Source organism: Carlito syrichta, unplaced genomic scaffold (assembly GCF_000164805.1).
Source record: "Carlito syrichta isolate Samal-C Ts95f unplaced genomic scaffold, Tarsius_syrichta-2.0.1 Scaffold313431, whole genome shotgun sequence".
NCBI lineage: Eukaryota > Metazoa > Chordata > Mammalia > Primates > Tarsiidae > Carlito > Carlito syrichta.
The window spans coordinates 210,197-227,983 of NW_007257527.1; the positions used below are offsets into that span (position 1 = coordinate 210,197).

At 38.4% G+C, this 17,787-nt stretch overlaps 1 pseudogene; it reads right to left on the minus strand.

Moving 5' to 3' along the window:
• Positions 1-708: 708 nt before the first annotated feature.
• On the minus strand, positions 709-1,440 carry LOC103272987 (annotated as a pseudogene).
• Positions 1,441-17,787: the final 16,347 nt, after the last annotated feature.

Here is a 17,787-nt window from a genome sequence, read left to right on the forward strand (position 1 = left end):
TCAGCCTTTCATTATCTTTCAATTAATTATGATATTTGGAACACTTTGGGCATAAGAATTTAAATGGTCAAATTTGCCTTCTGAGATGCTTTCCTTTCACAAATTAGTGTTTCTCAAAAGGAGACTGTAAAAATAATGACACTGACATTCTAGACAAAGCAGCTGCTTTTCTTTCAACAATACTCTTTGAGCTAGGAGATAGAATTTTACATCTATAATTACATCGCAGACTGTATTTCAAAACACTGTTTTAAAGAGAGCTGGCATGCTTTGTCCCAAAGATGATGAAACTCAGGCTCATTTGTTGAGGAACACACGTTTTGTGAATGATAGTGGGCCTTAATTCAAAAAGAAAACAACAACAACACAGGAACTTGGATGATGGACAGATATAAATGACGCATTTTTGGCAGTTCTTAAAATTTTGCCTTTCAAAGCACTTATTTGGAAATGGGAGCCATGGACAGTCCCCCTTTTAAAAACAATCTGCTGCTACCACTGTCATTAATAAAATGTGACCAGAGGTTTATCTCCATCTAACAACTGGCAAAATCAACTGACAATATTCACACACCAGATGTTTACTGACTGTGTGTGAAAAGCTTTCCGATATGTCTTCTAACAGGAAAAAATGTGAGATATGGATTTTTGTCCTCAAAAAGTGCAAGTACAGAGTGACACTGAACAGCTCAAAAAGCATGACAGACATTAGTTCTCTCCCTTCCCAGCATCACCTTCATCTCCCTGGTTTTTCTACATGCACAGAGTGAGACTGTCTCTAGGTAATTGCATGATCAGAGCACTGTCTATAAGACTCTTCCTTCAGCGAATCCGATTTAGCAATCATCTCATCAAATGCAGTTTTTGCCAGGCTGCAGACCTTTGCAGGAGAGTTTAGAATCTCATAGTAAAAGACTGAAAAATTAAGTGCCAGACCAAGTCAAATTGGGTATGTAGGCTGCATTTCTTTCTTGCTAATTTCGGATGCTTCCTGGTAAGCCTGCTGGGAATTCCACACAGTGGTTTGTTTATTGTCTCCAGAAGCCACTTTGGAAAGATACCTAAAATAATCTCCTTTCATATTCAAGTAGAACACCTTACTTTCTGGTTGTGTAGGATTGGGAATAAGATTTGTCCAACAGCTCCAGAACATCACTGCAGATGTCCTGCAGATCTGCCTAATCTCTTCGCTGTACTCTGCCTGTCTGCTGCTTCTCCTCATTCCTTTCTGTTTTCTGTTGGATGCTAGAGAGGACACACCAGGAAGAATGGCAGCGGGTTACCACATTCTTGTAGGCAACCAAGAGCAATTTTCTCTCCATTGGAGAGTTCTTGCCCCTGTTCCGTGACTGCCTTCATGGCTGCACTCATATCATCACAGTGCTCAGTCTGCTCAGCGAGTTTGGCTTTCTGTACCAGCTCACTCTTATCCATTGTCATTCCTGTGGGAGAGCTGCAAAGGGCAAAGACGATTCCGAGAGAAGCTCCGAGCTCTGTGACTGCTTCCTTCCCAAGCCCATTCCTCAGGTGGGGGGCGGTGGTGGCTGCTGTGGTCTCACAGCATCACCCCCTACCTTTCGCATTTCATGTAGCTGGAGCGTCCATCTGCTGAAATAAGAAAAGAAAAATTCATGCACTGAATTAAAACAAATCAATAAAAGAAAAAAAAAGATACCTCTCTCCTTTCTAACAGAACAAAAATGTGCAGTTAATATTTGGCACTTGAAAACGCAATAGTGAATGTGGAACCAAGTCTGTCTGCATATCTGGTAGCTCTTTCCTGTTTCGTTTTCCTTACCAGTATTCTGTCTAATGTTTGCTTCTGTAATGGTCAGATGGCCTAGCAAGCACACCCATGGTTGTGAAAATGGTATAGCAAAAAAGAAAAATCCCTGGTTATTGATGTACTAAATTTGTGTGTGTCTTTTAAGCAGCTCTAGTTTCACCTTACACGAAACAATCAGGAAAAGTGTAAATATTCAAAAATGAAATAAAAAGTTTTATCAGTTAAAAAAAGTTTGCAAGTAAATAAAGGGAAAAGAGACACACAAGAAACTGTGTTATAAGGAAGAGAGGTCTCCTTAAACATGCGTTTTATGTTAACATACAAAACAAAAGTGCAGTCCTGGATGGTGTTGAAGAGAACCATAAAAGAAGGCACTCTTTGGTCTTCTTCATGGTCACTTCACTTTACTTGGTCCCTCTCCCATTTCCTGCACTTTCCCTGTCCACGTCCACCTCCCCCAAATATACGCAAGTTCAGAGCGTGAAGACTGACTTTTCTGATGGCATTTGCTTCAGAATTTGCACACAGATACCTCACCTGAGGCTCTTTACATACTGAGCATAAAATAAATTGTTCTAGCTCAGATACAAATTTCCTGCCTTATTCCTCTCAAAGACTTGTATATATCTGGTCTCATTTAATCTTGACACAGGACATCAGTAGAGATTAGTTTATTTATTAAAAGAGGAAAAGAAACATACAGGCTGTTACTCCACACTTCAGTTATCCCACTAGTTATGAAGCTGACATCAGGGTCTGGTCTACCAGAAGCTCTGCCCAAAAGAATCTGGCTTAATTGATCGTTTATAACAGTAATGACCCAATTCCCAGTTATCCTAGAACAGCTAACCTTACCATCGAACTAGCCCTCCTCTCTCACTAGGTAACTGATAAAAAGAAAGTGATCAAAGAGATTGGGGGACATACAGTATCAGGAAACAGTCACTGCTTTTTCTCCCCAGAGCTCCAGTACCCCAAGGTAAAAATAGGAGCCTCTTCCCTACCATGGGCTGGGAACATGGAGCTAATATCAGAAAATCCAATGGTGTGTACTGTTTTGATCCAAACCCCAGGTTTCTACTTCTACTTTTAAAATATCTTTTTCTTTGTAGTCCCACAGATTTCTCAAATAGAAGATGATACCACTTCCCCCAAAGTACACTTTCTCTACTAACTCAAAACCCCACATTCATGTCAGATCTTATCTTTCTTTTCTCTTTTTCCCTGCTTAGAAGCCCCATTTTTTTAATTCCTCCTGATGTTTCACCATACTATAGACCTTTATAAACCAAGCAGGGGGAAGGAGGGGTGCCAAGAGAAAGAAAGAATTTTAAATGCTACAGTACAAGCTGCCCTTTCAGACTTATTTACTTTTCTCATCCTATGTTCACTTGTGACTGTGAAGGGCAACTGTTTCTTTGGTGTATCAATCAACCAAAAACAATACATCAAAGCTCTAAGCATGTTCCAGGAACTGTCTAGCACATCTTCTCTTTAATGTCTAGAGAAAATAATCTACAGAGCCACTTCCCACAGTTTACACAGAAATCTTTCTCCCTGGATATGTTACCCTAATCTTTTTAGTCTTATACTTTTCAGTACAAGAAACTCTACTTAAGAAAATAAAATGGAAAAAAAAATTGAACAGACTTGCATAATCATAAAATGGAAGTATTTATAAAGTATTCATAAAATAGCCAGGATATTAGCGATGTTAATACCTTTCATGGTTTCATACAACAATATTTTCTTCAAAGTTATCCTAAAGAACAATAGTGAACAGGATCCTAAATTCTCAAGTAAGCATTGAATGAATACACATATTCAAAGCAAAGACGGGTGAAAGGGCATTTGTTTTCATAGAATTCCAAGTCCTAGTCAATTATGTTAATAATACCAAAGCTTTCACAATAAAGAAATTCTTATTCAACATCTCTTTTCACTAGGAAAAAACCCAGATAACAAATACCACAAGCAGTAGCATCATGCCTCATTTACCTCCAAAGTTAAGAAATTGTAGGTGACTCCTAATAAACCAGCAAGTTATTTGCAAGTCAAGCCTGTTCTTGTTGGAGACTTCACTCCACCAGATGATTCTTCACTGCACTGAATCCAGAGGTTATCCAAAATTATTCATTAAACAGCAAAACAAGAAGTCAAAATTGAAAGGAGCCAGCTCTGGTTCTTGTCATTTTCACTCAGGAATTTAAACTAATATTTTTAAAATTATGTAACTGTAGGTTCTTCTATATTACAATGTTGGCAACATCTTCTCTGAGAGAAAAATAACTGTTTGAGGTTTTAGGAGTGGGTCTGAATTCCCTAAATTCTTTAGTTCTTACACTTTTGAAATACTCCCTTTTAACCAGTTGTGTTCATGTTGAAATCTCTGATCTTGTAACATAAATACCATTGGCAAGTATCTGTGAAATGCTTCCAATGTAGAGCTGGCCTTCACTCCTTAAGGCAGTATCTCTTTAGAATTCAGAAAGGCCAAATGCAGGATTTCCCACATCCTTAAATGCAATTATTTTACCACTTCTTAGATATTGCTTGCTAAACTTCCTGCCCATATTTACTCGAAGTATGGGGAGAAATAAGAATTTCCAGAAGAGAAGAGTGAGGAACAAGGACAGAAAACTGAAAGCACACTATTTAACCAGAGGCCACTCCATTCCATTCTTCTACAAAGAATGCACTCAGGATATTCCTATTATCAGTTTTTCCTTAGGTTACAGTATTATAGTCATCTACAGGGCATAAATGGCATTTATAGGATTCTAATAATTCCCTCCTTAGTACCATGCCAAAATTGACACATAATATATGCCTTCAGGTAATGCCTCCTATAACCTAATAGATCCAAACCCGTCATGAATTAGAAAGGTAACAAGCAAACTCCACTTAATTTGCTTTTACAAATATAGAAATTGAATTACAGAGTTTTGTATGAGTCATGGCCACATATGAACTCCAAGTCTCCCTTCTGACATGTCCCCAGCTCAAAGCCACATTGTGCTAAAAACAGTTTTGCCTCATTTTTTGGTACTTGCTTCCAACAACTGTGTCAGTGGAGTACACATTGCTATCTCCTTTGACTACTGTCCTCTCTTCTTTTTAATTTTTTGTTTTAATTTTTCAGAGAATTCTGTTAACAATAATAATAATAATAGTAATCCTGAGGTATTTAATGTCTCCCTTCTTAAATATAGTCAAGTTTATAGTTTTATCAACATACATAGTTGTCTATACTACCTAATATAATACTTATATACAGTATTCTACTAGGTTTTATGGGCTTAATTTCCCCAGCTAGTCTGCAAGTGCCTTAAAGGCAGAGCATACATCTTATCATCTTCATTGTCCTCTTTGTGCTTGTTCTAATGATGGACACATAAGGAGACAAAGCCTTGCAGGTTCCCACACACTGCCAAACTATAGACCTCTCCAGAGTGATGTCCTCCTGTGTCCTGCTGCTGTAGAGCTCTCACTCCTGACTCACTCTTCCTCCCTATGCAGTAAAATGCCTTTGTCCTCAGAGATCAAGCTGATAAGTACTTCTAATAATCATCATCCATAATGATGGTGTTTTAACAGCATCCAGTTAAAGATAAGGCCCTTGTCCATCTAAACTGATGATGACTGAAGATTATGACAAATCAGCTTTCAACAGATCTAGAGACATGGGGTCTTGAAATCCCCCAAAATATTACACAAAATTACTCAGTAGCCAAGTACTCTAGCTGGGCATAAAGCTAGATTTAGTCCCTACATCTTGAACATTCAGCTTGTTGTCTTTTCTAGTCACCTCCTTTTGTGTTCAGGGGAGGCTGTTATAGCAAGTGTTGATCAAGAAGGAATAAGGTCAGGCTGATTTTCTTTCTCTCTTTTTTTTTTTTTGAGTTGGAGTCTCACTCTGTCTCACTCAGTCTGGAGCCCAGACTGGAGTGGAGTAGCTGGTCCTGGCCACCGCAGCCTCCACCTGCTGGGCTCCAGCGATCCTTCCGCCTAAGCCTTCCGAGTAGCTGGAATTACAGGTGCGCGCTACCAGGCCCAGCTAATTTTTTGATTTATTGTAGAGATGAGGATCCACCAAGTTGCCCAGGCGGAGTCTTGAACCCGCAGGCTCAGGCAATCCACTCACCTCAGCCTCCCAAGGCGCGGGATTACAGGCTGAGCCACCGAGCCCGGCTGCTGATTTTCAACAGTATGAAGTGTACTGTAGAAAAGAAATAGAACAGGTGAAATATTATTTTTAAAAGATGGAGCTACTATGTTTGACAGACTTCTAGATAGAAAACAGGACTCCAGAAATAGCATAGAAGACACATCAGAAAAAAAGGCCCTAGTGTTTTTAAAGAGCTGATGTGGTGAATCAGAAAGAGAAATAACAAAATGAGTTGACAATAATGGAGAAAACTTTGATTTCTTTAGAAACACTGTAACTCAAGCATTAGTCACACTACACATTGATCTTAAAATTCCCACAACTGAAAACATGTTCAAATGTGTGAGGAGTGAGGAAGGAAGAGTTAGAGTGAGAGAAGTAAGGAAACATTACATAAAGTATGTCTTCATGTAATATTTGTATTTATAGTAAAAACATAATCTTCAAGGGTCTCCAGAAGAAGCCTGATTTATTAATTGCACTGTATTTCTTTTAAGATTGAATTAGGTAATTATACTTTTATACAATATTTTAAAAACTTTTGTGCATGCAACTAAGTTCCGACTGCATTTTTTTTTTTTTTAAGTTGGAGTCTCACTCTGTCACACAGACTGGAGTGCAGTGGCTGCTCCCGGCCACCGCAGCCTCAACCTGCTGGGCTCCGGTGAGCCTTCCGCCTCAGCCTTCCGAGTTGCTGGAATTACAGGCACGCGCTACCACACCCGGCTAATTTTTTGATTTTATTGTAGAGATGAGGTCTCGCCTGCCCAGGCGGGTCTCGAACTGCGGGCTCAGGCAATCCACTCATCTCAGCCTCCCAAAGGCGCGGGATTACAGGCTGAGCCACCGGGCCCGGCTCCGACTGCATTTTTACTGAAACCCATCACATGAGGTCAGGTGTAGAATTTTCCAATTATGATGTCATCTCAGCATTCAAAAAACTTCAGATCTTGGAGCATTTGGGATTTTGAATTTTCAGATCAGAGAGGCTCAACCTGAATTCACATAAATAGTAACAGCCAGAGTACCCAACAGTGTTAGTGCCAGTTCTTTGAGGGCCTGGTGATGCCCTCACACACAGAACTGTTTATAGGAGAGGAATCCTGAGACTATACAACCCACATATTTTATGAAAGGCAGTACTCATACCTCACCTTTGCTCCAGAGGGAGACAGCATCATTATTATGCCAGACAGTAAGCACATCTGCCCTTTGCTCTGGAGGAAAATACTATATCTCTGTCTTTCAAGGCAGTTTGCTATATAAACATGGTTTTTAAAAAGTCTGAAACAAAGATAGTCAGCATCCCTGCTCTCAATACAGACAAAAATGTGAAAAAATCTTGAAGAATTGTCTACCAACATCTATGAGTAAATAGTATCATTAACTAATTTTGTAGGTGCAAAAACTAAGGAACAGAGAGGTTAAATAATTTTCCCAAGGTCATTGGCTTATGCAGAGCTGGATTCAAACCCAGTCAGTCCCAAGAGCTGAGGATCTTATCCCATCTGTCCCATTTATTTTCCCTTGAGTGTAACCATTATTGTTTAAATATACAGCAACACACAAATGTAAGTTCTAAGTGTCATCATCTCAGCAACTCACATTCCTCACCTAGAAAGTGGGCAAGAGGCTAGAGAATGGGAGCATGGGTTAGAGGCTGTCAGAGATCCTTTCAGATTTAATGTGCCATGATTCTAAGATTTGCCTGTTAGCATGAAGAGACAGCATGTGTACATGGATGTGACGCAGACTAGAGACAGAGAAAAATAAAAAGCATCTATTTCATTGTCGGTGTACCTTTGAACATTTTTATCAGGACATTTTCATTCCTTAACTTTTATGAGATTCTTGAGAAAAGTGAGTCTTGAATTACCACTTAGGGAATTTTTGGTCTTTCTAATTAAAGCTCATGGCTAGGTAAACAGATTTATTTTCCAACTACCCCTATCATAAAACTTCTTCTTTCTATAATATGAGTGAGAATATTATCTAAGAATAAAATAAGGACTGTGTTCAAGCTGTTTATGCCTGGCATGTTACCAGGCCAGCATGTCCTGGATAGAGTATTACCAAAGAAGGGAGGGAAAAACAAAGAAACTGCAAAAACATCAGTGAGATAGGCTATTAGTCCTCTTCATGTCCAGGAGACCTCAAGAGGTGTTTTTCTTGAATTGGAATCTAGTAATAGAACTATCAGGAGATATTGGCTGACACTTTAATCCCATGAATCATGAATAATATCAGACATTCATCTTATCACCAGTTAGACTGTGGTCACATGCTGCTGTTTTGCTGAAGACCTTTTGAAACCTCAGGCCAGAGAAATGCAAGGGCAGCCCTCCTCCTCCTTTATAGGTTGGGGTTCCTTGGGAGTCTATCCTCAACCCTCCCCTTCTCTCATTCTGCCCCCTCCCTTTAGGGTGTCTCTCATACTAGCAGGGCTTCCAAGGTCACTTTTATGTAATGACTCACAAATCTCTAACTGTGGTTCACCATGCTCTCCAGAACTCCTGGTCCATACAATTATCCTTCTGTTTGTAATATCCATTTGAATATATCAATGGCATTTCAAATTCAACTGTCCAAACTTAAACTTGATATCACCATTCTCCAAACCCACTTCCACTTTCTAAATATTCTCCACATCATTTAGGGGTATCACCATCTACTCAGGAATCACCAAGTCCTGTTAGTTTTCCTTCCTAATTTTTTCCATCACCACTGACAATATCCGTGTAGAAATTGCTATTAATTTTGATCTTGAACATTATGTCATTCTCTAGTTGGCCTCCTGCAGTAAGAATTCTCTCTGTAAAATGTACATCTGATCATTACCAGCCTTCTGCATAAAACCTCTCAATGGCTTCCCAGCTACCCACAGCATAACTCCTAATGACTTATAAGACCTTCATAATTGGGTCCCTGCTTATCTTTCCAACCTCATAGTGACTGAGTGTCCTTATTCTAGTCAATTTTCATACTCTCACACAATCTCTCTTTCTATCCCTCACAGACTTTCCTTCATGCCTTGGACATCATCTTCATTATAAAATGACCGATTCTGTCTCACCCTCACTTAGTTTTAGCAAAATCACGTATTCAGAGAGACTTCCCTGACCCTTAGACAACTATGGGCTCCTATAATGCCTGAGCTTCCCCTATCATTAATCTTGGTCTCATTTTATAGTAATTATTTATAGTGGTGTCATCTGCCTCACTGGACTTTAAGCCTGGAGTGGCAGTGACCATGCTGAAATCCTCTCATTTGACCTAGAACATGGCACTTTGTAGGAACATAATGAGTTCATGTTGAATGAATGAATGAACTAATAAAGGATCTGCCCAGGAGGACTTCTGTGAGTCAGAGACTTGCCAAGTGTCAGTGGAGCAGCACCCAGTCTTTTTGGATTGAAGGTTTGAAGTTAACACCTTCTAGATGTCTTTCCTAATATATAGATAATAAAGCTTAAACAGTTTCTTGGATCAGAGCTCAAAGTACCTGCTCTTGGATCCTTAGAAAAGTCAGGATTTAACAACAAAAGTTAAGACAGTTCAGGATCAATCTTCAAAACAAAAGATAGATAATGCCAATTTTTTATGAATCTGTTTAATCCATCGTATTTCTCTTTTTAATGTATAAAAATTGGAATTTTAAAAAATAAAAATTATTTAAAACTGTCACATTTTTCCTCTCATTCTCCATTTTTTTAAAAAGTGTCTTTCTTCAGATGAATGGCACACTGTTCCATATCAAGTAGGAATTTAAATCAGCACTATAATCACATTCCACTGCCTCTGAACATAGTCATTGTCTTGAATACTATCAAGTTTATTATAAAAGTATATTTTGGATTAAACAACAGGAAGGAGAAAATGCTTTCCAGAGCATGAGTTTAAATTCTAGGATTCCAAAGCAAACTTTTATGAAAAGTCTCTTTCCTACCTTTAACTTACCAGCTCTGGGGCTGTTTCTGTGCTGTCTGGGGTAGGTAGGATTTTTGTGGATTCTAAGCAGTTCAGGCAAGAAGATTTAGGTATTCTTCAGTTTAGACGAAAGTAAGAAGAAGAAAGGAAGAGGAAAGCTGGGTCATCCACTTTCCTTTCTTTACCCTACCACTTATATGAACGAGATTGTATGCCTGACCCAATAATAAATCAATATAAAGGGTCTGAAAGGAACCTTGGGCCTTTCATGCCAACAACAATAGAAAAGTTAAACGAGAGCAAAATTATGATCTCAAAAAATAAGGAATTCTGACTCCTCCCTTTAAGCCCATCAGTAGAGCAACATGATTATAATTAGAGTGAGGATACCTTCAGATTTGTTCAATATAGTCCCTGTCTGGCCTGTTGTACCAGACTAATTATTAACAGTGACCCTTTTATTCTAAAAAATGTCTTTTGAATATAAATTGTATGGCTATCTTAAATGTAGTGGTCATTTAGCATAACACCAACTCACTAGGTTTGGGGTTATAAAAAATTCTTTGTTTTTGTTTTTAAGAGCCTACTATGTGCTAGGCACTGTGATAGTTCTTTTTTCATTTACAATCTAATTAATTTTTCACAACAATCCACTAAAGGAATAATATGACTCTTTAAAAAAAACAGGAAACTGTGGTTCAGAAATGTTAAGGCATTGCCCAAGGCCATGCAAGTACATGACAGCCACAATTTGGGTATTTTCGGGCCAAATGAGAAACCATTCTCTTTCAATTATACTATGCACAGGTTCAAAATGCATCCTTAAAAATACACTTCCTTCAACCTCCATCCACCCCTTTCCAGATAAATAAATAGACTGAAGCAGTGAGCAACTTAGAGTGGCTAGATGCAAGAAAGAGGCTAGAAGCAAGACAGAGGCTAGGGTGATGAGACATAATTAACTTAACCAGATACTGGAACAGATTGTTCATTCTAACACAGTTCCATTGTCCAAAATATGTTTCAAATCACTGTATATGTGTCTCTGGGGGTCCCTGGAATAAAAAAAAAAAAACGACTCCCAGAGAACTTTCACTATGTGTTTCTCATTCCCTCTGTGGCCCTGGAAACAGAACGGAACTCCTCCCTTGCTTGCTGCCCACTGCTACCAGTCTTTCCCACACCCCAGATATGAAGAGAGATAATCAGGCCCTCAAATAGACGTTTCCCGATTATGAGTCATGGCTTACTCAGCCCTTGTTACAGGGAACCTGGAAGCCTTTGAAACACACTGTTGACTTTGGCAGTCTTAACTCCCTGTGCTGTTATCAAGAAACAAGCTTACATGACTAATTTGCTTGAGAAATTGCCTCTGTAATGAGTGTATTAAGAACAGCATGTGTTAAAGGAGCTGTCGTTTAATATACAGTGTTTAATGTCAGTATATATGAATATGTCCTCATTTCCATGAACAATGCTTCATAGCTTATAGTCCCTCAATAAATATCTGTTACATGGAATTAAATAAAAATTTCAATAAAAGTTAACATTATTATGGAGTACTTACTATGAGCCAAGCATCATAGTAAGAGATCCTCCCACTCGCTCGCTCTCTATATGTACCAAATAGATATATAAATATATTGTCTGTTTTTATACATGAGTATTTCTTATACATAATAAACACTGAAACATAGACATTCAAATTTAATTAAACAAATCAGGTATGAAAACAACCACATACATCAGCATAACTCCCTTAGCATTAGTTATTATTTTTGATGTGTACCTTATAATTTCTGAAACAAATGGGTAGTATGTATTATACCATGGCATGTATTATATAGTTCTCAAAAAATGCATGTTATATTCATTTACATTATATTAGATACATATTGTTATATCATACTGTAGCATAGTCACTGGATGATTCTTATCATCAAAACACAGATAATAATATGGCCTAATTTTGAAGGTTGGCAAGTGGATAAAATTAAATAGTGCATGTGAACTGCTGGCCCTAGCATTTTGCAGGCACTCTATAAATCAATAATATCCTCTTCATAACTACTATGAGACTTTGAACATAGATAGTTGTTATTTATAGGAGAAACATCTTGTTCAGTATTATATATTAAATGCATTGTTTAAAAATGTGTACTTGTTCCATCATTGGAAATATTTTTACTAATATGTAAACTTAAAATATATGGCTTAAAGTTGACTTGGGAAGATATAATTTTATAGTTTACGGTTCTCCAAAGATAGAATCTGAAGATTTTTCCTACAAGAAGAAGTTGTTTGCTTTTTAATATGCATTGAACCAAAATAATAGAAATAAAAGTTAAGTAGCAAGGTTCCCTTTCTCCATCTAAGGATTACAATTCCCACAGTTCCAGGGTAGTCCTTGATTAATTTTAGAGTCTTGCTATACTTCTTGACTGTGATTGGTTCAGGAACACAAGCCTAAGCCTAAGCCGATCAGCAAGCAGAGTTCTCCTGCCAATTAGGATTTGTTCAGGAATAGACAGGTGATCTAGCATAGGTCAAGACCCAAAGAAATTTTTTGAAGACTTTGATAAGGAAATTTCCTTGTTCTTACAAAATTAAAATCTGGATTTTTCTTTCTTAGGTATTTTTGTGCCTAGATTCAGGAATTAAAACTTCTGCAGTCATCTTGCTACCATTTGAAGATTAGGCAGATATACAGAGATAATAATAGTTAAACTAGATGCAAAAAAATAGAATTGTAGAAATTGGATTAAGTCAACCTAAGGTCTAATCCTGGTTTCTAAGGTCAAGGAGTTTTCTCAAAGTATGGTCCTAGACCAGGAGCATCAGCCTTACCTGAGAAGTTGTTAGAATGCAAATTCTAGGCCAGGAGCAGTGGCTCATGCCTCCTGTAATCTTAGCACTTTGGGAGGCAGGAGGATCACTTTGAGGATCACTTGAGCCTAGGAGTTTGAGGCTGGCCTGGGCAACATAGTGAGACTTCTGTCTCAAAAAAAAATAATAATAAATAAATAAATTAAGTGGGTGTGGTGGCACATGCCTGTAGGACCAGCTTCTGGGGATGAGGAGGCAGGAGGATCCCTTGAACCCAGGAGTTAAAGACAGCAGTGAACTATGATCATGCCACTGTACCACTGTACTCCAGTTTGGGTAACAGAATAAGACCCTATCTCCAGGAAAGGAAAAAAAACAAAAAACAAAAAAAGAATGTCAATTCTAGAGGCCTATCCCAGACCTGTTGAATCAGAAACAGGGTGGGACTCAACAGTCTGTGCTTTAGGATATCATTCAGGTGATTCTGATATAAACTGAAGTTTGAGAAACACTGTGTTTAAGTTAATTAGAGTCATATTTTCTGTTACTCTCTGTCAAAAGTATATTAAATGTAACACATAGATATGCATATATACCAATCATATACTTATTGAAAATAACTTGAAAATATATTCAAGTTGACTAATGATTAAAATGAAAAACTCAAGAAAGGGAAATCATGGTTTAATAGGACTGGGAGAGTGCCCTGTTTGAGTATAGCAGCTATCTACACCCAAAGACTCAGAACTCAGACTGCCTGGATTCATATCTCAATTCTACTCTTCGTTAACTCTGACCTGCAGGGAAAACTAGTTTAATTTGAGCTTCCATAACATGTTAATAACCTTATTGCTTTTTTGAATACTAAATTAGGGAATAAGTGAAGAGCAATTTGAATTTTTTCCTGACTTCCTGATAGTCCAAGCACTCAGTAACTGTCAGTAATTATTATTATTACTATCAACAGCAAAATATTCACCACATCAGAGGAGTTCTAAGAAACAAACCACACCTGACTAAAATGACCACATTAATATTCCTTTATTAATGTGGAGTTGTTGGTGCACACTCTCATGATAGTATTTAGATTCAAAATAAATACTTTTATTATGAAATTTGTATCTCATTATTGGACTAACACTATAGTTGTTCATTTAAAAATTCCTCTGAAGCGGGCTTGGTGGCTTAGCCTGTAATCCTGCGCCTTTGGGAGGCTGAGGTGAGTGGATTGCCTGAGCCCACGGGTTCAAGACCCGCCTGGGCAGCGAGACCTCATCTCTACAAAAAATAAAAAAACAATTAGCCGGGTGTGGTAGCGCGCGCCTGTAGTTCCAGCTACTTGGAGGGCTGAGGCGGAAGGATCGCCGGAGCCCAGCAGGTCGAGGCTGCGGTGGCCGGGAGCGGCCACTGCACTCCGGTCTGGGCGACAGAGTGAGACTCCAACTCAAAAAAAAAAAAAAATTCCTCTGAATAAATTGTTCTCAGAATCTAATTAATGTTTATTTTTTATTTACTCAAAAAATATTTATTAAAGGACTAATAAGAAATCTCAAATAATAATTTAAAATATAAACACACTCCTTTAATAAAACTAGAAAAAAAAAGTCTGGATGTTAATAGGCAACTGTTACAGTGTTGGTTTAGACAAGCAAGCAATGGTTTATATTTTTCTTTTTGTATATTCTGTATTCTTTATGTTACTATTTAATGAAAGTGCACTTCTATAAAGCAAATAAAAAATTACTTTTTTTTTTTACCTTTTGCTGGCAGCTCTCTGGGTTCAACTGGCTGTACCAGTTGGCAAGCCAGCCTTCAGGGTGCACAGTTCTTCAGCTCCAATGATCTTCTTCACCTCTTAGGTCGGGATTCTTGTCTCACGCCCAGGAAGAATGAGGGACATGGATGGCCAGAAGGTGAGAAAGCAAGATTTATTGAGATGACAGAAAAGCTCCCAGAGCAGGGGCGACCCAGGGGGTTGCCCTAAAAAAATTACTTTAATGAAACACAGAGGTCCAAAAAATCTCAGAGTGTCCAAGTTTCATCTTCCACTTGTGTTATAGTGGCCAGTCAATCCCACATTTCATAGTAGTCAGTTTCTAATTTCTAGATTGACTTTTGTTCCTCTATAAAGATTCAGGTTAGAGTTCACTGCCTGAGTTCAGGAACTACTCATCTCTACCCCCCAGACTTCAAGAATAGAAATCAGTTGTGGGTGCTTAGGGTAGAAGATAAGCACTCAAGTATTCAGGCAGGGAGTAGATGCTTAATGATCCAGTCTATTCTGCCTATGTGTTTGAGGCCACAAATATCAGGAAGAGTCTTAATCCAGAAACCAGCCTTAGTGCTTTCTCTCACAATCTTGTGTTCATCAAAGGTCGGCTTCTGCTGGCTACCTTCGGCAGTGTTAGATAACAAGGAACTCACAAACCATGCAGTGAGCCAACATGACGCACAACTCCAGCAAATAGCTATCTACAGTCAATAAGTAGAAGGTCTCATCACTTTGTTTACTGAGTTGATTTACAACCATTGACTTTCCTCTGATGCTTCTATCCTCATCCCAAACTAAATGGTGCAGGGAAAATATGGCAGCCAACAGAGCACAGTTGTTAAAAGCTTTACCCTGTAATCAGACAGTCCTAGGTTTGAATCCCATTCTAAAGAATAGGATAGGTTAGGCGCTGTGGCTCAAGTCTCTAATCCCAGCACTTTGGGAGGCTAAGGTGAGGGGACTGCCTGAGCCCACAGGTTCAAGGACAGCCTGGGCAACTTGGCAGAGACCTCATCTCCACAATAAATCAAAAATTAGTTGGGCGTGGTAGTGCATGCCTGTAGTTCCAGCTACTTGGAAGGCTGAAACGGAAGGATCGCCTAAGCCCAGCAGGTTGATGCTGGGGTGTCCGTGAGTGTGCCACTGCACTCCAGTCTGGGTGACGGAGTGAGACTCTGACTCTAAAAAAGAAAAGAATAGGATAAAAGCAAGTTGAATGGATCCTGCATACAAACCTGTAAGACCTCACAGACACCTAACCTCTCAAACCCACTTCCTCAAGCTGTTGTGAGGACTAACTAAAGTAATATGTGTACAATGCTTAACTCAATGTCTGGTGCAGAAGAAGCAGTCAGTAAGGGCTAATCACCAATAATGTTGTTTTTCACTTTCTTGTGACTTCCTTCTTCTGTCTATGTTCTCTGTTGTTAGTACATAATTGGGTGTAAGCAGGAAATGCCATGGAAGTAAAACCCTCCAAATATATGTGCTTTCTTATCCTCGTAATGCAGAGAGAAGCAAAAATATACGTGAGTGTGATGGTTTCCAGACAGCGAAGTTTTAGCGATTTCAGAAATGCAGGGATCCTAGAAAACAGATAGCTGAAAGGAAATTAATATATTTGACAAACTGTTACTCAGTGCCCTGTTGCTAAGGCCTTCCTTGGGTAAGCTGGCAGCAGGGAAAAGCATAGTCAGACTGATGGCAAAGCAAAAGGACACTGAGACTGGCTTCTCTCCAGGGATAGTAATGAAGCAACGGAGCTCCTAAGAGCTGCAAAATCATTGCCTTTCCCTGCAAACTTCAGGCCCTCCTTGCTCCATCCCTAAAGGTCATATCTAAAGTGGGTAAATGCTGATCTCTACTTGGATCTAGAATAAATTAGATCTCCTGACGTTCGTCCAAACTTTGGGCAACCAGGGTCAGACCACACCTCATGTGTTTCTTCTCCAGATTTTGTTGGTCTTCACTGTCCCAGTTCCCTTTGCTTAGCTCTCAACCTCTTAACTGTGCAAAATCTAAGAAAGAGGAAGTCCAGGCCACACGTCAGATACCATCGTCTTTCACACAGCCACCTCCAAAGGGAAACACAGCCTTGATGGACAGTGCTTTAGTATACATTATTAATAGAAAAATCTTAAGTACTAAATAGTGTCTCATGGAAAGGGAGCAAGCAACAAATGATTTCCACAATGCAGTTATGTTTCTTTTCTTTTAGGCTCATTTGGAGGATAAAATAAGTAAGGCATTAAAGTTGGTTTTGGAAATATATCAAGTCATAGAACTGAAATGATCTAAACAAATGATGTATCTGTTAAAATACTTCATGGTATCCAAAAGGACAATACTTTAAAGGTTAACGAGGGTACTTTGCTCATTAGGGCCTTGTCTTTGCTGCCAGAATACCTTGTCTTAAAACCTCAGCTATGCCAAATGGTTAAGACTTAGAATGATCACTGCATCTGTTATGTTCTCTGGAGAATATCAAGGTTCTCAGACTCTTTCTGTCAGTGAGGGAGATTGTAGAATTCTGGGTTTGTTGTAAGGTTTAAAAAAATATAAAAGTGTTATTCACTTCCTATCCAGTCTAGTTTCTTAAAAAAGTAACAGTGGAACCCTTTGACCCAGCCCCTACTTTTTCTGTATTGTGTGTTACATTCTATTGTTAATTAACAATAAGAATGTTCACAAGGGGAAGTCTTTGATGAATTTGATTTTTAGAATAAAGTTAACACGGACCTATTAAAACCTAGTGTAGAAGCAGGGCTCTGGAGTCAATTAGATGTGTTAGCAGCTCTTGAACTTCTAATTAAATGCAGGATTAATTCTGAAGTATTCTCTACCTTACACCAGACAATTAAAATTATTATTTCTACTCAAGTTTTTAAAAATATGAAGACTCAACAAAGACCAAAGCATCAGAGAAAAAAATAAAATAATTCTATTTTTAATTCATTTACTCATTGTAAAATTATTATATACGTAGTTGCTTCAGTTGACCCCCCTCAAGGATTTTCACTAGATTAGAAGAAAAGCAGAATGGAAAATTATTCAGGAAGCATTTTGGAAGTGCACTAAAAGAAACATTAGACACACTGAGTAAGAAGATGAACATTTTGATAAACAAATGGGTTACCTCTATAAAGACAATTTACCTTTTGAAGATATTTACAATTAATCCTGTCTAAATTCATACCATTATTATGATTTTAAAATGTTAAAGGCCAGAACACTGGTTTAATTATTTCAGAGATCAAAGAGGGAAACTCCCAGCACAGAAACCCATCAACTATAAGAACAACTGTTTTC